This window comes from Bos grunniens, chromosome 9, assembly GCF_055505025.1.
Source record: "Bos grunniens cultivar Pamir isolate PY7600 chromosome 9, Bosgru_T2T1.0, whole genome shotgun sequence".
Classification (NCBI taxonomy): Eukaryota; Metazoa; Chordata; class Mammalia; order Artiodactyla; family Bovidae; genus Bos; species Bos grunniens.
The window spans coordinates 36,561,353-36,582,707 of record NC_141173.1 but is presented as its reverse complement, the minus strand read 5'-3'; the positions used below and the strand labels follow the sequence as shown (position 1 = coordinate 36,582,707).

General features: G+C 35.5%; 1 protein-coding gene across 18 annotated transcripts in view; it reads left to right on the top strand.

Moving 5' to 3' along the window:
* The window catches only part of LOC147365801 (uncharacterized), an 856,584-nt gene that overhangs the window by 414,699 nt on the left and 420,530 nt on the right, over positions 1–21,355 (top strand). The window contains exon 3 of one of the 18 annotated variants that reach the window (XR_015132786.1): positions 10,169–11,398. The exons of 16 other annotated variants lie outside the window; for them this stretch is intronic. The gene's annotated coding sequence lies outside the window, so the exon portion shown is untranslated. Of the gene's footprint in view, positions 1–7,556; positions 11,399–21,355 lie in introns of those variants that run through there. One more of the 18 variants, XR_015132792.1, reaches the window with a different exon arrangement.

The following is a 21,355-nucleotide window of genomic DNA, read 5'->3' as shown; positions in this document are numbered from 1 at the left end:
TTAAGATTAGGGCTACCGTAAATGGAAAAGGTTTAACTCTTTCAGATTCTCCAGTATTTCAAAATCAATACAGAAAAGCTTCATAGATGCCCTGATCTTACAAAAGAGTGTCACAGATGATTTCTCCAGAGGGTTCTAAATATGCTGCAGTTACTAGTTATTATTTCTGCATAGTTACAGTACCTGCCCATCCATAAGCAGCTAATGTTGATGGGATAAATCCAGTAGCATTTCTATAAATCTGGACTGAATAGTGGTTGAATGAAAAATTCCTAAAATCTCCTAAATCCTTATGATTCCAAGGAGTTTTAAATCTTCTTAAGTATTTGTTATGTAAACAATATTGTTAAGCCAGAAAATTTCTAAAAGTCTTTATGCTTCAGATGTAAATTCTCAACTCAGTACCCCACCTAGTTCTCAGCTCTCTTTCTGTTTTCTCTTTTCATTCATTATTCTTAATAGCCAGTAGCTTTTTCAAAACGTACTGGAGTGAATCCATCTTTTTATTGGGCTCTGACAGATAGGGAGGCTTAAAAAATGCAAAGTCTTCACGATAAGACATCTGAGGAAAAAATATTGTAGATTTCCCTCTGAATGCCTTCTTCAGCATGAAGAGCTCAGAGTAAAGCATTTCAAGTACAGCTTGGGAGCATGTATATATTCAGCTGAAGACAGCTCCTCTCCCCTTTGCTCTGAGAGCATTTCACTGAAGGCTTCTTAAACTGGAAGCAAATATGACATTTTGACACAAATATACTGTTTCAGCGTTTGACTCAGAATTTAGCTTGTACTCTGCCACCATTAAACATTTGAAGTATTTATGTGATGTCAAATTAAAAAAGACCATTTATTTTTAATGATCTTTAGAGATGTGGCCATTTATTTTTAATGCTCTACCTTATTTTGGAAGACTGGATTCGAGGAAGTGCTACTTTCCTTAATCGAATTCCTTTTCAACCTGTATCTCTTTTATGTCAGAAATATTCAGTGATTTCAAAAGAAACTTCTTAAGTCATAATGATATTCAGTGAAACAGGAAATAATGTTATAGTGTCAGATGAAAGGTTTTTCCCAAGCAAGAAATCTTTGCCTACCCTGTTCCCCCAACCACTTCAGCATTCCTAGATATTGGTCTTGATAGATCTTTAAATAAGCTTATAATTATTATTTGTCACCATGCTTCTTAATGTTAACTCTTATAAAAATTGTTTGGTTTGGGGACTATAATGAGAAATTTTTTGAAATAAAGATACTGGAATGATCCCTCAAAACCACTGAATAGCGTTTCTTACCAATAAGGTTAGGGATATCTCCTACTCCCCTAGAAATAGGTGCTGAGATGTCAGCCTACCAAAACATTAAGGAAAGAAAAATTATAAATTAAATATTTCTCTTTTGTTAACAGTTTAAACTTAACAAGACCACCAGGGGGAGCAAGTTACTGGTCAAAGGAGGTGAGGTACCGTTCCAGTCTTTTAGTAGAAAACCTAACTTGAGAGAGCAAAATTGCACCAGAATCAGTGAGAATAAAAGCACAACATGACTCAAAATTACAAAATCCTCGAACTCTCTAGAATAATATCTTATTAAAATCAACTTGTTTTGCTTTGGCAATACTGTATGCATGCGTGTACTCAGTCGCTTCAGTCATGTCTCACTCCATTCTACCCTACGGACTGCAGCTTGTGAGGCTCCTCTGTCCATGGGATTCTCCAGGCAAGAATACTAGAGTGGGTTGCCATGCCCTCCTCCAGGGGATCTTCCCAGCCCAGGGATCAAGCTTGCGTCTCCTGCTTTGCTAGGTGGACTCTTTACCCACTGAGCCACCTGGGAAGCCGCTGATATTGCATAGTTGTTTTTTTTTTTTTCTTAGTAAATATTTTTCTAGGTATCCCAGCTTCTGCAACCCTAATGATCTATTTGCTAAGAAAACTTTGGAAAATACAAATGATTCTACCAATTTAATGGCACATCACATACCAGGCCCATATAACTATAAATACAAAAATAAATCTGGCAGTACAGAGAGTCTGCCTGCTTAAAAATAAGCAGTATAATTTACATAGAAAGAGACAAATCCTCAAAGATTTTACATTAAAATTAAGGGAAAACAACGTGTGTGTGTGTGTGTATAAAGTGACTTCTAAGCAATATGAGAGCCAGTACTCTTGATTCCTATGACTGGGATTTTTCAAGAAGTCCTTAATGGAACAAGAAAGATTATTCATCAAACATTTTTTAGCAGTTGTTTACAAATTTATAAGTCATGGTGAGTTTACAAATTTAACAGAAAGCATTTTGAGGGAAACAATTTGTATCAGTGTTATTATGAATATTTCATATTGGAATAGAGCAGAATAAAGCCTAGATTTTATTTAACATGAGCTATTTATTGACTCCATACTGAATATATAATATTAAACAAAACTTTTTGACCCCATTCTTTTGGATGTAAGGGAAAGAAAAACATAATCACTCCAATATATGATTATGTAGCATAAAAGTATTCTAAGAAAGCATTATATGCAACGGGAAAGTATACTAGGGATCCTAATTTTGGTTAAGTACTCAGGGAACTATTCTCAGAGGAATATATTGACATGGTAGACACTAAGAGTTATTAGAGTCATAAACAGGAAATAAGAATAATTTGGTTAGAGGAAACTGTACTTTCACATACTTGAGGAACTGAGAGGCACCAAATGAATCAGAGTTGAGAAATAAATGGATGCAGGTCAGTGGTGAAGATGGAAGAACTGTGGCATCAGATGAATCTGAAAAGACTTTCTAAATTGTGTTGAGGATTTTAGATATTGATCAGAATACAGTGGAGTCCGGAAGGATTTTGTAGTGAAGGGTGACATGGTCCAGGTGAGGACTGGGGAAAGTCACATTAGTATATGCATGGGAAAGAATTACTGTGACAATAATGTGGAAGCAGGGAAACCAGTTAGAAGTCCTTTGTGGTGATCCAGGTAAGAAATATGATAGATGGAATTGAGGTGGTGACAATGAAAATGAAGAGAAACACATATATACTTTTGGAAGTAGAATCCAGAAGATTTGATAGTGAACTGAGAACAGAGAATGATAAAGATGGAAAAGACTAGGCTAGGAAATATCCTTTAATAATGTGACAAAGACTGTGAAGAAAGTTTTGCAGAAAGAGATTAATAATTCATGTTTTCAAATATTTGAATATTCAAAAGTTTGAAATTCCTGTGAACCATCCAAATTATCTAAGATGCCAAATTACTCATATATTCCAGCGTCTCTCTATATATATACATTAAATAAGCAACATGCTGCTGCTACTGCTACTGCTAAGTCACTTCAGTAGTGTCTGACTCTGTGCGACCCCATAGACGGCAGCCCACCAGGCTCCCCTGTCCCTGGGATTCTCCAGGCAAGAACACTGGAGTGGGTTGCCATTTCCTTCTCTAATGCATGAAGGTGAAAAGTGAAAGTGAAGTCGCTCAGTCCTGTCCGACTTTGAGCAACCCATGGACTGCAGCCTGTTGGGTTCCTCCGTCCACAGGATTTTCCAGGCAAGAGTACTGGAGTGGGGTGCCATCGCCTTCTCCAGAGAAACATGATTGGAATGCAAATATGAAAGTCATTGGCCATTGGATGGTAACAAAATTGAAGACATAAGAATTGACAAATAATATACAGATAAAGTGTAGAGTTAGAAGAAAAGTGTCAGTTATATAACAGTGAGAAACCTGAATAGTTGAATAGTCTGACTAACTGAGAAGCTTACCACAGAAGTTGAGGAGGTGTCATCAAGAAAAGGAGAAATCTAGATCTGTGCATACATGAAAGTCAGAGGAAAGGTTATTCAGGTGCTAAATTTTTGTCACATGTTTTGAAATACTTTGTTTCTAAGGAGATAACTACATTTAAGAGGTTACTGACAGTTATTGAATACCAGGACTATATTTAGAATTATTCTTTCAAATAAAGTTTATTGTTGATTGTATTCTCAGAGAAATAAGAATTTTACTAGTCTGCTTTATCTTCTTTGTGACCCCATGGACTGTAGCCTGACAGGCCCCTCTGTCCATGGAATTCTCCAGACAAGAATACTGGAGTGGGTAGCCATTCCTTTCTCTGAGGGTCTTCCCTACCAGGGTTCGAACCTGGGTCTATGGCATTGCAGACAGATTCTTTACTCGCTGAGCCACCAGTGAAGCCCTCTTTATTGATGAATTGTGAACATGTGGACTGTAAAAGTATTTGAGGCAATATTCTTGTGCTACACATCATCTAGTTACTTAGAAAATAAGGTGAATTAAATACGTGTACCTATGTGCCCATGGGTTCCATACTCCCTTCAGAACTGAGTAGCTATAATGGCTTTCAGTTCTGTTCAGCTTTCCTTTGAATGGGAGCTGCCAGTAGTTTCTTTTATCGTTATTGCTAGGTGATTCCTATTCTCACATGGCTGACATTTCTTCCTGTTGTCTAAACCATGTTTCTGTTCTCATTTTATTTGCAACTCTAGATATTAGCAGATTCTTGACTTCTGTTCATTTTGCTGTTACAGGTACACTTGAGTCTGGATAATTTCTCCAACTTTCCACAGGGCAGTTCTGCACAGTATCATGGCATTGTATTGGAAGACACTGAGTGACTTGCCTGTTACACACAAGAACGTTGTTTATACAGTGGATGTTGCCCTGCCGAGGTGTGCCATACTCTTTCATATGAAGTTGGGATATGTGTCTATCCGTTTAACTCTTACACATACTTATCCTCTTTATTTAGCTATCTGAATCTCTTGCAGCTCAGGGTGTAAACATCTTACCCAAAGTTTTCTGTGTCTTTATTTTTTCCAATAGCTTAAGGAGGCCTGTTGTACCCCCTTGAGATACGAAGTCCATGAGAGAACTGTGCAGATAATTCGGTCACCACATATTTCTGAATAAACTCTATGATATAGTTAGTATACCACAAGACCAACAACCCAAAACATGATGTATTTACTGCTTGTGTCTGTAAAGCTTCATCATGGTGAACTGTGGCAGCAAGTAATAGCTTAAAAAAAAAGAAAAACAATACTAAAAAAAAACCTGGGAAACATCATTACTGATACAAGATTTCCTTCAACTCAATAGTGGGTATGTCCAATATCCTATCCAATCATTGAAATCCTTAAATCTGGAGTTTAATTTTGAGCTCATTTTAGTGTCAGTTGGACATATTAATTTGATTTGGTTTTTCATTTTGAAATATCTTTTGTTCTGATTATCTTATGGGCTATATATAGCTTTTAGCTATATATAAAAATTCTTGGTAGAAAAGTATTTACTTTTTAGATTGGAGAAATTTTCCTCTTACAGGTTATTATTTTCTTTTCTTTAAATGTAAAATTACTTCAGACGTCATCTCTGGTATCAGGCAAAACACTGTAGGGAAAAACAAAAAGTTGTGCCAGGCTTAACCACAAGACTTTCTAGATAGGAAGCCTTTTGTCCTGATAGACTGGGAATCTTAAAAATGAGTTCACAGCAAATGCAAAGCTTATAAAAAAATCTGTGTAACGTTGAATCTGATGTTAAGTTCTATGAAACCATTAGGATTTACCTATTTACTCTAACCTAGCATATTTAATGGAGAAGGCAATGGCAACCCACTCCAGTACTCTTGCCTGGAGAATCCCATGGACGCAGGAGCCTAGTGGGCTGCTGTCTATGGGGTCGCACAGTCGGACACGACTGAAGCGACTTAGCAGCAGCAGCAGCAGCAGCATATTTAAAGTTGCTTCTTTCACCTCGCTGTTCAGTCACTAAGTCTTGTCTGATTCTTTGTGACCCCATGGACTGCAGCATGCCATACTTCCCTCTCCTTTACCATCTCCTGGAGTTTGCTCAGTCTCATGTTCATTGCGTCAGTGATGCCATCCAGCTATCTCATCTTCTATCAGCCCCTTCTTCTCCTGCCCCCAATGTTTCCCAGCATCAGTGTCTCTTCCAATGAATTGGCTCTTCACATCAGGTTGGCCAAAGTATTGGAGCTTCAGCTTCAGCATCAGTCCTTCCAAAGAATATTCAGGGTTGATTTCCTTTAGGATTGACTGGTTTAATTTCCTGGCTGTCTAAGGGACTCTCAAGAGTCTTCTCCACCACCACAATTCAAAAGCGTTAATTCTTCAGCACTCAGGCTTCTTTATGGTCCAGCTCTCACATCTGTACATGACTACTGGAAAAACCACAGCTTTGGCTATATGGATGTTTGTCAGCAAAATGATTTTTAATATGCTGTCTAGCTTTGTTACAGCTTTTCTTCCAAGGAGCAACCATCTTTTAATTTTTTGGCTGCTGTCACCATCCACAGTGATTTTGTAGCCCAACAAAATAAAAATCTGTCACTGTTTCCACTTTTTCCCTATCTATTTGCCATGAAGTGATGGGACTGGTTGCCATGATTTTAGTTTTTTGAATGTTGAGTTTTAAACATCCATTTCTATGATACAGCTAGATTATAATTAAACTTCCAGATGTACTTCCTTGTTTGTAAAACCTAGATTATTTGTGGTTTTAATGATATGGTGATCTTTTGTATCTTTAGTATCCAAAGTGTCTTCTTATTAGTGTATCTAAAAGGGGTTGATGGGGGAGACACCTGAATTAGGACCTGATTCACTAGCTTAATTACAAGAAAATTTTCTATGAATGTGTAAATGTCCAATTACTTTATGTTCCATAAGCAACTTTGTGTAATGATGATGCTTAAGAAAGAGGTCATTCCACTGGATATTGATACTAGTCAATATGATGAAGAAGACACATAAGATAATATGTTAATATTAGTGAAGGTTCTGCAGAGAAATAGAACTAATAGCGTGTGTGAGCGTATGTGCAGGGTATGTGTATGTAGGAGAAAGAGAGAGAAATTTATTTCAAGAGAGAGAAAAAGAGAGAGATTTATTTTAAGGAATTATCTCTCATGATTGTGGATACCAGCAAGTCCAAAACACGCAGAGTAGATCAGCTGGCTAGAGAAGCAGGGAGGCGTTGCATAACAAGGCCAAAGGTAGTCTGCTGGCAGAGCTCTCTGTGGAGGGTGGTAAGTCATTTTCTCAAGTCCAACTGATTGCCTGAGTTACACTCACATAATAGAGGGAAATGCCTTACTCAAAGTTTACTGATTTAAGTGTTATTCCACCCCAGAAATACTTTTAACAGAATGTGTAGAGTGCTGTTTGACCACATATTTGGTACTGTAGCCTAATCAAATTGACATGTAAAATCAACCATCACAGATCATCTTCACCGTTTCTAAAATAGGAGGAAACACACATTTTGATTACATTAGTTATTCCATACTGCACTCTTTCTCCTATCATTGTCCTGTGGCCAGAAAATTCAGATACATTCTGCAAAAGATTTAGGAGTCCTGCTGAGAGAAACTTATGTATGTAGCTATGTAGAAACTTCCTTGGTTTGGAATTAATGCAGCCAGCCGCTGAGTCAACCTCTGAAATTTTTTACTTTGGACATAAAAATTAATATCAGTCAAAAAGTTTGTGTTTTTTTTTTTTTTTCCTGTAGGCTAAGCTAGCTTTCCACTTGTGCTGTTACTGAAGTTACAAGCAAGAATCTGAAAAACAACACTGAGATGTGCTGTGAGAAATGCCTTGAGTTTAGATCCAATTTACTGATACCCTAAAACTAATCTGTTATACAGTACATTTTCAAAGACTGGGAGCCCTCTAGCCTGGTTATCATTGATATTGAAATAGAAAATAACTAAAGTAGACAAGCTCTGTTATGCATAAAGAGAAGAGAGAACTGAATAAGACAGTGCATTTTTTATATACATAAAAGCCTACAAAGTGTATTTTAATTCTTTTGTCACTAATTTATATAAGTCAGAGTTTTCAAGCTCTACTTATTTCTTAAATTTTTAAAGTTTTCTTTGTAAAAGTCAGTGTATGCATAATAAATATACAGAAAATTGGAAGCTAAACATTAATGTTTCACAGTTACTAACTTTCCCTATGATATTTTTATATTCATAATTTTTGTTGTGATATTAAAAAAGTTTCAGTAATATACAATTTCTAATTGCATATTACATGCTGCTTTAAAAATTTACAATCATGTAAGTACTTTATTATTCAATGTCTAGCACATGCTAAAGACACTTGCTAAAATATATGAATAAATTAATGAATATAGTTATTGTAAGACAATGTATGTTGAAATTCACCATAAAACTTATTTTTCAGTTTTGACTTATTTAATCAGGCAAATATTCCATAATTATGTAATTATTTGCTTCAGTTCAGTTCAGTCACTCAATCGTGTCCTACTCTTTGTGACCCCATGAATCGCAGCACGCCAGGCCTCCCTGTCCATCACCAACTCCCGGAGTTCACACGAACTCACATCCATTGAGTCAGTGAAGCCATCCAGCCATCTCATCCTCTGTCATCCCCTTCTCCTCCTGCCCCCAATCCCTCCCAGCATCAGAGTCTTTTCCAATGAGTCAACTCTTCGCATGAGGTGGCCAAAGTACTGGAGTTTCAGCTTTAGCATCATTCCTTCCAAAGAAATCCCAGGGCTGACCTCCTTCAGAATGGACTGGTTGGATCTCCTTGCAGTCCAAGGGACTCTCAAGAGTCTTCTCCAACACCACAGTTCAAAAGCATCAATTCTTCAGCGCTCAGCTATCTTCACAGTCCAACTCTCACATCCATACGTGACCACAGGAAAAACCATAGCCTTGACTAGACGGACCTTTGTTGGCAAAGTAATGTCTCTGCTTTTGAATATGCTATCCAGGTTGGTCATAACTTTCCTTCCAAGGAGTAAGCGTCTTTTAATTTCATGGGTGCAGTCACCATCTGCAGTGATTTTGGAGCCCAGAAAAATAAAGTCTGACACTATTTCCACTGTTTCCCCATCTATTTGCCATGAAGTGATGGGACCGGATGCCATGATCTTTGTTTTCTGAATGTTGAGCTTTAAGCCAACTTTTTCACTCTCCTCTTTCACTTTCATCAAGAGTGAAAGTTCCTCTTCACTTTCTGCCATAAGGGTGGTGTCATCTGCATATCTGAGGTTATTGATATTTCTCCTGGCAATCTTGATCCCAGCTTGTGCTTCTTCCAGCCCAGCGTTTCTCATGATGTACTCTGCATATAAGTTAAATAAGCAGGGTGACAATATACAGCCTTGACGTACTCCTTTATTAACCAACATTTAGGTTATTTTCAGTATTTTCTTTTATAAATAATAATATAATGAGCATTTTCAAATGTAAAGATTTTTCTGTTTTCAGTATAGTTTCTTCATATATTTGTCCAAATGATAATACAAGGTCAAACAATTTTGTTAAAAAACTTCAATTTACCTTTAGGTCATTAGAAAAATGATAGATTTGTTATAAAGTTTCAGGTTAAAGATATTTTATTGCATCAAATGAATAATGTTTAGCATGAGAAAAGATGTGCATGCAGGAATACAAAAAAACAGTGGGAGATTGAAATACATATTATATTCCTTTCTTTCTGATTTTACTCAGATACCTCTTATAGTCCCAGCAGTCCCTGTACCTAACTTCTGGGGTTTGGAACTCAAGCGAATAAAAACCACAGAATTTTATAAAATATTTCAAAATGAAATATTTAGCTTTTTATTTTATTTTATTTAAATATAAATTTAGTTTTAACTGTTACTTTGGATTACCCAAATCACAGCTTTTCCTCATAGAGAAACTTAGTAGTTGGTAATATTGAAAATAAATGGGAGATGGACAATGGAGTATGGTAGGTATAAGTTGAATAAAATTGATTGGCTTGATATTAAAAGATATAATTTGTATTTACTCAACCAGAAATTCACAATAAAGATAACAGTGTTCTGGGCATCTATTATTATACTTTCTTTGTCTGTATTCACAACAGGATATTTTCCAGGGAGAGAGTAGATGCTAATACATCTAGTGATGCATCCTCCAGGCCACAGATAGATGTACATAATATTAGAAAAGTGCTGCCTTAGAAGTTCCTATTATATAACACACAGAAAATAGGAAAAGAGAAATAAATTTGTCCAACCACTAATAGTCTTGGAGAAACAATTTAAGGGCAAGCATTAAAAATAAGCTTGTCAAGAGAATGCAAATAAGTAAAATACCTTTTGTTATTTATTTGCAGTATGAAGAGTTGACAGGAGCTGCCCTGGTGGCTCATACAGTAAAGGATCTGCCCACAATGCTGAAGGCCTGGGTTTGATCCCTGAGTGGGGAAGATCCCCTGGAGAAAGAAATGACTACCCACTCCAGTATTCTTGCTGGGGAATTCCATGGACGGGGGAGTCTGATGGGTTACAGTCCATGGAGTCGCAAAGAGTAGGACACAACTGAGTGACAGAAACACAAACACAAGAGTTGGGAACAGCCTGAGTCCTCTCTCCATCCTTTCTTGGTTGCCCATCTGGGCACCTTTTCCCATAGGAATTTATTTGATGTTCTTTTTTTTTAATTTAAATTTATTTATTTTAATTGGAGGCTAATTACTTTACAATATTGTATTGGTTCTGCCACACATCAACTGTTCTTTTCTCTTTAAATATTTTTCTTCTTTATTTCCTGAGACTGGATGATGATTTCCCCATGATGCTGGATCTCCATTTTTCTGTTGATCAAGGTAATCCACATACTTTTGACTAATTTCTCTCTGGCAAATAAAAGATAATATAAATATAACATTTAAGGACAGAGCCACTGCAAAGGTGTGAGGAATCTAGTAAAATTTTTAGTTATTGTTATTGGAATAAAATTCTTGCTATTATTAGATAGTGCTATAGGCATCCTACTTTCTCAATTTCTTCTTAAAATAAGATAGATGTAAGACTAGAACAAATATTTGTTCTTAACAAATTTCAGACAGATATGTAACAGTGGTCCTCAAAATTTGCTGTGTGTGAGAACAAGAAGCATCCTAGGATCCTGCTCTAGGTATTGTGCTTCGTGGACCAGCAGCATCAGCATCATTTGAGAACTTGTTAGAACTGCAGATTTTAAGGCTTTACTCTAGACCTGCTCAATCTGCATTTTAACGAGATCCCCAGGTGATTTCTATGCATGTTAAAGTTTGAGACATGCTGTGTGATTCCATTTAAATGAAATATCCAGAAAAGGCAAATCGATAGAGACAGTAGATTAATGGTTGTCTGAGGCAGGGTGGGCATGGAGATTAACAGTAAAAAGATGCAAGAGATCTTTCTGGGGTGATGAAAATGCTGTAAAAATGATTTATGGTGATGGTGTCACAGCTTGATAAAATTTTTAAGCAATCATTGAATTGTACAGTTGAAATGAATGGATCATATGATGTGTAAAATAGAAAATATGCTTAATAAAATTATTTTAAAAATGAATAAAATGTCAAAATGCAGATTCCTGGATCCTACCCTAGATCCCATGTAATTCTATCTCGTTTGTTTGTGGACTTTCAATGAGAAACACTGATCTTAATAATAATACCTCAAACCCAAAACCTACCGCAATGATCAGCTCAGCCTCACTGCTTCTCCTCCTTCTTCACATGTCCTGAAGAATTCCAGTGTCAGTTTTTTAATTGATGGGTAGTATTTCATAGTAATCTGGTACCCTTTAACTATATGCATATTGATGGAGATTTGTTTCCCTGTATTACAATGTTTCAGTTGCATTTTTTATACATGCCTCTGTGTACATGTGCAAGTATTTCTTTAGGATAGTTACATAGAAATGGAAATTGAATCTAGTTGTTTGAAAAATTAAGCTATTACTATTGAAATGATTTCCAAAAAGTTGAACCAATTTAACCTCTTCTAAAATATCCTCTTATAGACTATAAGAATGGTATTTCCCTAAGATAAATAATTCACAAATGCAGTCAATTTTTTCCCTTTTGTGCAAGGATTGGACAGAAGAATATAATTCTTTATTTAAATTTGTGTTTCTTTTTTTTTTGCTGTTTTTTTTAAATTTTATTTTATTTTTAAACTTTACATAATTGTGTGTTTCTTTTAATGTGAGATTAACCAAACTTTTAATATTTTTCTTATTCCACAATTGCCTATTTATTTTTCTTGCCTGTATTCTTTTGGGTTATACGTTCTTTTGTCATTCATATAAACTATTAAATGTGCTGAACTAATCCTATGTTTTTCTAAAAACTAATACCAAAAATTCTCTCCCCAGTACTTTATTCACATTTTTACTATGTAAATTGGGCTTTTAATTTTCCAGTTGAAAATGTTTATGTAATTTTCAGTCTTTATTTGTATGTTAGTTAGGGATATATAGAGAGAAATAATAATAAATTTATAATATCATCTAATAATAGCAAGAATTTTAGTCCAATAACTGAAAACTTTATTGGGTTCCTGAAACCTTTGCAATTCTTCTATCCTTAAATCTCATATTTGTATGTTAGCTGTATGTGTGTGTGTGTGTGTGTATATATATATATATATGGATTTATTTCTGTCTGGGCTTTTTATTTTGTTTTGCTAATTTATATGTTCTCTCTTCTGCTCAAGTGGTTTCTCATATTTCATAATACACTTTAATATCAGATAGGACTGATTCCTCCTCACTACTATTTTTCTACAAATTTTTCCTTTCTAGTAAACAGCATTCTGTTCAAACTGCCTTTCAAGAATAAACAAATGATAATCTCTTGATTCCAATCCTTCTTCCTTTTCATTTTCCTTCTTTTTTTTTTTTATGAAAACTTGCTATTAATGAGGTAGAGGGTGTCATTAAACACATTTGTATTCCCAACTTTGTGCAAAAGGAAATTATGCTATATGAAGAAAAGAACAAAATGTTTTTAGAAACTTCTATATGGCAGGCACCTTAACAATGTATACTTCCAAACTGAAAAAGAAAAAAGAGGGGAACAAACAAAATGATGGAGAACTACACTAAACTCTTGGGATCTCAAATCTTATTCTATGATTTTTGTAAGTAACTGTGGAATTACTTGTAATTTATATATATAAAAAAAAGATAGGGATAACTATTGAGAAAAATAAGAGGTATTTTCTTTAGTTAGTAAATTAAATATAAATGAGAATAAACACAGCAATTGGTAAGGGAATTAAAGAACCTCAATACAAGTGGGTTATTCTAAATCTCCTTTTCTTGCTCTCTAGATCCCTTTTCAGTATCATTCACATGATTGTCTTCCTCTGTCCCCAAAACGCTGATATTTTTCAGAGGTCCATCATTTGTCCTCTTATCTCCTTTAGGAGCCAGGCTGGTAACAAAAAGGTACAGAGCAGGCTGTGCTGTGTTTACCCTGATACGGTCTGGTGAGAAATGGGATAAATTAGTGGGGATTGCCTCATAAAAGAATGTCATATGCAGGCATTTAATAAACAACCTATTGACTCAGAAAATCTACCTGGTAACTTTTGAATCTTGACTTTGCTGGTGCTCTTTTCCAAAGTCTGAAACTACCATTTTTGTGCTAATTACTTCCAAATCTGTATCATTAACGTAGTTCTCTCTTAGCTTCGAAACAACATGTTCGATTCTGTGAAGAACATCTCTATATGTATGTAAGACAGGTACCCAAAACTGTACATAGAAACTGCACTGATTTTCTTCCTGGCTAATTTTGTTCCTTTTCACTTATGCCTCATTTGCTTCTAATGCTAAAAGTAGAATCTTGAAAGCCAGCCATGACTCTGTCCTTCACTGCTTGTCTCTAAATGAGCTACAAATTAAATACAAATCACCTCCATGATACTGCTAAAGTCTGCTTTTCCTATTCCCATTTCATTCTGTTAGTTCAGTTTTTCATAGTATAGTTCTGGATGATTGAAACAGTCTCCTAATTATATCCAAAATTTACTAGTGTTATATTTCAAGTAATTTTCCGTACATTTACTTTTATAATTTTCTAAACTAATTTCTAAACTAAAAATTTAATGGAGACATTTCTTAAAATTCTTGGTAACTCATTGAACTTGGGACACATGCTTTTCGATCTTATCTCTGTGTCTTTCCAGCCTCCTTGTTCATCACTTCCTTTATCTCATCCTCCTGTGCTACATTTTCCACTCATCTTTCAGCTGCATGTAATGTGTTGTGCACTTCAAAACCTTTGCTCATGATTATCTTTTAATTTCTGGTACTTTCTATCACCACCTCCTTTCCTTTCCACATGGCTAATTCCTATGAATACAACAGGACTCCGCTTAGTGTGATTTATTCCAGGCAGTCTAGAATTTCTTATGGTTAGACTTCACTTTCACTTTTCCCTTTCATGCATTGGAGAAGGAAATGGCAACCCACTCCAGTGTTCTTGCCTGGAGAATCCCAGGGATGGGGGAGCCTGGTGGGCTGCCGTCTATGGGGTCGCACAGAGTTGGACACGACTGAAGTGACTTAGCAATACAGAATTAGAGAATTTGAGCCCTTTTAAACTGAGATCTTTGCATTCAGCCTAAGGTGATAGGCATACCTCTGTTTTAGTCCTTGAGTTAATTGTCTGTAAATAATAATTTAGACAAAATAAAATGAACTACTATAAGCCAAGAGGATTAATATTGTAAAATTTTGAGTTTGAATTTATATAAAAATTCTAAAATTAGGGACAAAATATACCTTTGAAATTCTTTATGCAAAACTATTTGAGTATTATCAAAGTAGGATATGGAGATGGTATAAGAAGTAACAATTTGAACTGAAATCCCAAAATCAGTAGATGAGATATGAATTAAAACTTATAAGGCTGGTAAAATTTTGTTGCTAAGAAGGAAACTTCTGTTGGAAATCCAGTTTACATTTAGGACATGTGAGGAACTATAGTGCTATTATACTAGGGCCATGAGTCCACTGTCAGGCTATTTGACAGCATAATTTAACCTACTCTAATAGATAGTGAAGTCCAATGCCAGCTATAATCATGGGCTAACAGAAGGAACAAAACACGCAAAGAATGCCTACACCGCAGGTTTACTTACAAGCCTAGTATGTGGGCTGAAAATTCCCCAGTAATGATTAGGGAATAGAATTTGGATAAGTCTTTTTGCCAGGAATTTAGCCAAGAAAAAAAAAAACAAAAACAAATGGCAGGTACATCTGGCAGCCTCTAACACCTAGTACCATGAAATTACTTCTTTCACTCCAAATTTCAAGGAACCAAGAGGGAAACGGCATAATTCTCCGTATAGAAACCATTAACATTAATACAAAGTTTTTAAAACTTTTTTTTTTCCTGTTGGTTCAGGTAATAGGCACATTCTATAATCTCTGGAGTTTTGCTTTTTAATGTATTTAATTGTAAAGAAGTCACTGTAAAAATGCTTGAAAAATATCTGTGGTTTACCTCTTTCAAATTTATATATGAAATGTATAAATAAGGAAATATAAAAGCACAGACCTGTCATATATTTATAATGTATAGATAACATATGTAATAAATACAAAAATATGAATTAAGTATAGAAAATATAATACCTTGTTTAAGTCTCATTTAAATGTATCAAATATTCAAGCATTTAGACTGGAATGCAACTTGCAAACATTTAATCAGAGAACCATAGGACTAATTGAAAGCGATAAATACCTTATACCTTTATTTAAATACCATTACCAAAAATATTTTAAAAATACTGAGGTAAGGTATGACTTACTGAATAAAACACAAAACTGTATGTAAGATGAGACAGAAATAAATATATGAATGATGTTATGATATAGACTTAAATAAGAAAAAGGGGAAATTTTAAACATGTAATCTCATATCAATCTTATACTGCCTGTTTCATGTTTACTTCTGTAAATAAAACATTCAAAAATACGAAATTATGCTGATGAAGACATGGGCATTCTGACGTCAGATACCTTTTGGTTCTTATTTTGTGTAACTTATATACAGAAGACATTAGTGTGACAGGCTGCTGGCATGAAATGAAATCAGATTTCCTTAAATTATTCTCTAGGAAAGCTTCAAAAAAAGCACAAGGAGAAAGACTATCAGTGTTTAAGATACATATATATATATGACACCTGGTTTAGTGCAGTGCAGGAATGGCTGTACTGAAAGCTGACTGGGCACGTTGTTTTTCTCCGAGACTTACAGATGCTACACCTGCTTTCTTATGCAGCACATTTTCAGTCTCGTCAAATGATCCATCACATATCCTTCCCACCTTGACTGTGCCAGTTCAAATGACTTTCCAATCAGCCCCTGGATTGCCAACTATAAAAGATAGGCTTAGTATGCTCAGTCTCCTTACTCAAGAATGTATCTGCCATGAACCTGCAGTCACCCTTATTTTTTTAATGTAGACATTTTCAGATACAGTGAGCTCTGCTATGATGTTTGTTTTGAAACACAATTTTGTTCCAAAGCAACTGATATATTAGGAAATAATTGGAGCAGAATGTAAATTCCATGTTTGCCTATGTGCAATTTGCCCCCAAGAAACACTAGGTGAACACAAAATGTGCACTCAGCTGAATGACATTGTGGAGGAACAAACCAAACCCACATGCACATCTCAGATATCCCCCATTTTCCACGTGTCTCCGAGACACTTGTTCACATCTGAAGTTACAACTTTCTCTCTTCATTCAGTAAACCTGTTTCATTATTTAGCAATAATTTACAAGCTGAGAACATTCTTATGCTCACTGCTACAAATAAATTTCAGATATTTTAAAAAAGATACAGTGCCACATGTATGGTGATATTTATATATTTGTTCACAGTTTAACCTGTTTAAAAATGTACTACCTCAAGTTAAAGCAGAACCGAACATATTATCAAGAGTAAGATGAGCTTTAAAATTGTTACATACTATAGAATATCCTCAATTTCCACAGAGTAAAAGATACTGGAAACTGTTTACTGAAAACTTGGAAAAATGACTGCTTCTCTTATAGAAAATTTAGTCATTGTACTTCATAAAATTACTGTTGTTGTTTTCTAACTATTCAGAATGTGCTTGTTGTCATAAAGGGGGCAATGAAATTCTGAAATAGTGAACTGAGATTTTCTCCAAAAATATTTTTGTAGTTTTTTCAGTCTTGCTAACATAGATCCCATTTCTAAGATTCTACCATTGCAAAATCCTATGAAAGTTTCTGAAGACACCAAAATAAAAATAAATATCTGAACTTTTAAATATTTACAGATAATTTTTCTACAGGCTACTGAAAATTCTGGGATATGTCACATAAAATCGTTAAGTCTTTGTTCTTATTTATTTACAATTTAAATGAAACCCACATTACTTGCCAGTTTAAACTATCAAACAAGGATTAAAACATTTTTAAGGATTTATTATTTAATATTTAAAAAGTAATTGAAAATCTAACATCAATAATCTAAATTTACACCTCAGGAAACTAGAAAAAAGATCAAATTAAATCCAAAGAAAGAAGAAAAGAAATAATAAGAATTAAAGCAAACTTCTAGCGATAAAATAAATAAGCCCCAGGAAAGTAAATGTACAGGATGATAAATAGCTATAGCTAATTCTACTAGATTGTGTATTTGAAAGTTGCTGAGAATGTAGATCTTAAAAGTTCTCATCAAAAGAAATTGTAACTATGTGCAATGACAAATGTTAAAGAGATTATTGTGGTCATTCTGTAATATTTATATATATTAATTATGTAATATACCTGAAACTAATATAATGTTATATGTCAGGTGTATCTCAATTTATAAAAATAATTAAAGGAAAAAAATCAATGAAATTGAAAAGAGTAAATCAATATAGAATATCAAAGAAAGTTGCCTCTTTGAAAAGGTCAGTAACATTGATAAGCCTCCAGCCAACCTAACTGAAAAAAAAAAAAAGGTGGACACTACTAATATAAGAAGTGAAAAGAGACATAACTACACATTCTATAAACATTGACAATATAAAAAAAAAGGAATGCTGTTAACAATTCTATGCCCACAAATTTTATAACCTAGATGAAGTAGACCAGTCTCTAGAAGGACACAATAGCCAAAACTTAGACAAGAAGAAATGGATAATCTGAATAGACCTGTATCTATTAAAGAAGCATAGAGAAATCAAGCAATAACCTTCAAAACAGAAAGCGCTACACCTAAATGGATTCACTGGTAAACTCTACGAAACATTTTAGGGAGAAATTATACCAATTCTTTACAGTCACTTTAGGAAGATAGAAACAGGGGGAATCGTTTCTAACCCTTCAATGAGACAAGTATTATTCTAATACCAAAATCAGACAAATATATTACAAAACGAAAACTACAAGACAATATCTCTTGTTAACATAGATGAAAAAAACTCAACAAATATTTGCAAATTAAACCCCATTATTTATTAAAAGAATTACAGTTGACCCTTGAAAAATGAGGGGATTAGTGATGCCTAAAGCATCCTAAAAGAAATCAGTCCTGATTATTCATTGAAAGGACTGATGCTGAAGCTGAAACTCCAATACTTTGGCCACCTGATGCGAAGAGCTGACTCATTTGAAAAGACCCTGATGATGGGAAAGATTGAAGGCAGGAGGAGAAGGGGACGACAGAGGATGAGATGGTTGGATAGCATCACCAACTCAATGGACATGAATTTGAGTAAACTCTGGGAGTTGGTGATGGACAGGGAAGCCTGGTGTGCTGCAGTCCATGGGATCGCAAAGAGTTGGACACGACTGAGTGACTGAACTGAACTGAACTGAAGAGATGGCAACCCTATGTGCAGTTGAAAATTCATGTATAACTTTTGACTTCCTAGAAACTTAACTACAAATAGCCCACTTTTGACCATAAAGCCTTACCTGTAACAGTTGACTAATACTTATTTGGCATATTATTTGCATTTTATATACATTCTTAAGTGAAGTCCACTAGAGAATATGTTATGAAGAAAAATCATAAAGTAGAGAAAATACATTTTCACTACTGTATTTATTACTGTAAGTTTACATTGTTTACAAGATGAATTGTCTGTCAGTACTTATACAAATGTCACCTTATATGATACAAAACATTGCAGATGTTATAAGTATTACTAACTCTAGACATCAAAAATAAAAAGATGTGAAAATGTGAAAAAAATCATATTTATTTACAGATATAATGATTCATGCATTGATAACAATATAACTGTTTCATGGTAGCCTATCCTGTGTACTAATGAATAAATCATTATACAATTTTTGTGCTATACACTGTAGTCATTCGGTGAAGGCAATGGCAACCCACTCCACTACTTTTGCCTGGAAAATCCCATGGATGGAGGAGCCTGGTAGGCTGCAGTCCATGGGGTCGCTAGAGTCGGATACTACTGAGCAACTTAACTTTCACTTTTCACTTTCATGCACTGGAGAAGGAAATGGCAACCCACTCCAGTGTGCTTGCCTGGAGAATCCCAGGGACGGGGGAGCCTGGTGGGCTGCCGTCTATGGGGTCGCACAGAGTCAGACACGACTGAAGCGACTTAGGAGCAGCTGCAGCATTGTGGTAATATTCAAACGTTAACTTAAAGAATCACTTGTAATGATTGGCTGATAACAGAAATTTCTCCAGTTTCAGGAGAGACAGAGATGTACTATTCAGTAATGAAAGTTTTGAAAGCAAAGTTATAAAACAGTAAGAAAGCTAACACATTATTAATTTTATATTAAGTATCACTCACCTTATGCTTCTGTAAGGATATGCTATCCACTTTTAACACAGGTCTTGTACATGATGTTCTACACAATGAATACTTGGGTGATAGTAATGATGACACAAAAAATGTCTCACACAGCTCTTGAAATTAGAGTTTCACTCAGACAAACATATACGCAACAGATAAGTCTATTAACGGAGGGACATGATTATTTACTATTCATTAAGTGGAGCAAAGTCAGGCTTCAGCAATATGCGAACTGTGAACTTCCTGATGTTCAAGCTGGTTTTAGAAAAGGCAGAGGAACCAGAGATCAAATTGCCAACATCCGCTGGATCATGGAAAAAGCAAGAGAGTTCCAGAAAAACATCTATTTCTGCTTTATTGACTACGCCAAAACCTTTGACTGTGTGGATCACAATAAACTGTGGGAAATTCTGAAAGAGATGGGAATTCCAGACCACATGATCTGCCTCTTGAGAAATTTGTATGCAGGTCAGGAAGCAACAGTTAGAACTGGACATCGAACAACAGACTGGTTCCAAATAGGAAAAGGAGTACGTCAAGGCTATATATTGTCACCCTGTTTATTTAAATTATATGCAGAGTACATCATGAGAAATGCTGGACTGGAAGAAACACAAGCTGGAATCAAGACTGCTGGGAGAAATATCAATAACCTCAGATATGCAGATGACACCACCCTTATGGCAGAAAGTGAAGAGGAACGCAAAAGCCTCTTGATGAAAGTACAAGTGGAGAGTGAAAAAGTTGGCTTAAAGCTCAACATTCAGAAAACGAAGATCATGGCATCCGGTCCCACCACTTCATAGGAAATAGATGGGGAAACAGTGGAAACAGTGTCAGACTTTATTTTTCTGGGCTCCAAAATCACTGCAGATGGTGACTGCAGCCATGAAATTAAAAGACGCTTACTCCTTGGAAGGAAAGTTATGACCAACCTAGATAGCTTATTAAAAGCAGAGACATTACTTTGCCAACAAAGGTCCGTCTAGTCAAGGCTATGGTTTTTCCTGTGGTCATGTATGGATGTGAGAGTTGGACTGTGAAGAAGGCTGAGTGCCGAAGAATTGATGCTTTTGAACTGTGGTGTTGGAGAAGACTCTTGAGAGTCCCTTGGACTGCAAGGAGATCCAACCAGTCCATTCTAAAGGAGATCAGCCCTGGGATTTCTTTGGAGGGAATGATGCTAAAGCTGAAACTCCAGTACTTTGGCCACCTCATGTGAAGAGTTGATTCATTGGAAAAGACTCTGATGCTGGGAGGGATTGGGGGCAGGAGGAGAAGGGGACAGCAGAGGATGAGATGGCTGGATGGCATCACTGACTTGATGGACATGAGTCTGAGTGAACTCCTGGAGTTGGTGATGGACAGGGAGGCCTGGCATGCTGGAATTCATGGGATTGCAAAGAGTCGGACATGACTGAGCGACTGATCTGATCTGAAGTGGAAGTGGGTCATCATAAAGGTCCTCATCCTCATAGTCTTCACATTGAGCAGGATAAAGAGAAGGAGGAAGAGGAAGTAGATTAGTCTTGCTGTCTCAGGAATGATACAGGTGGAAGACGTTGAAGGGGTGGAAGGAGAGGCAGACATAGGTGTAACTTTATGGAAATATATCATAATTTCTGTGTGTGACCTTTTTGCTTTTTTATTTCTTTAAAAATGTTTCTATATAGTACCAATCCCTTTTTTAAAACTTTTTCTGTTTG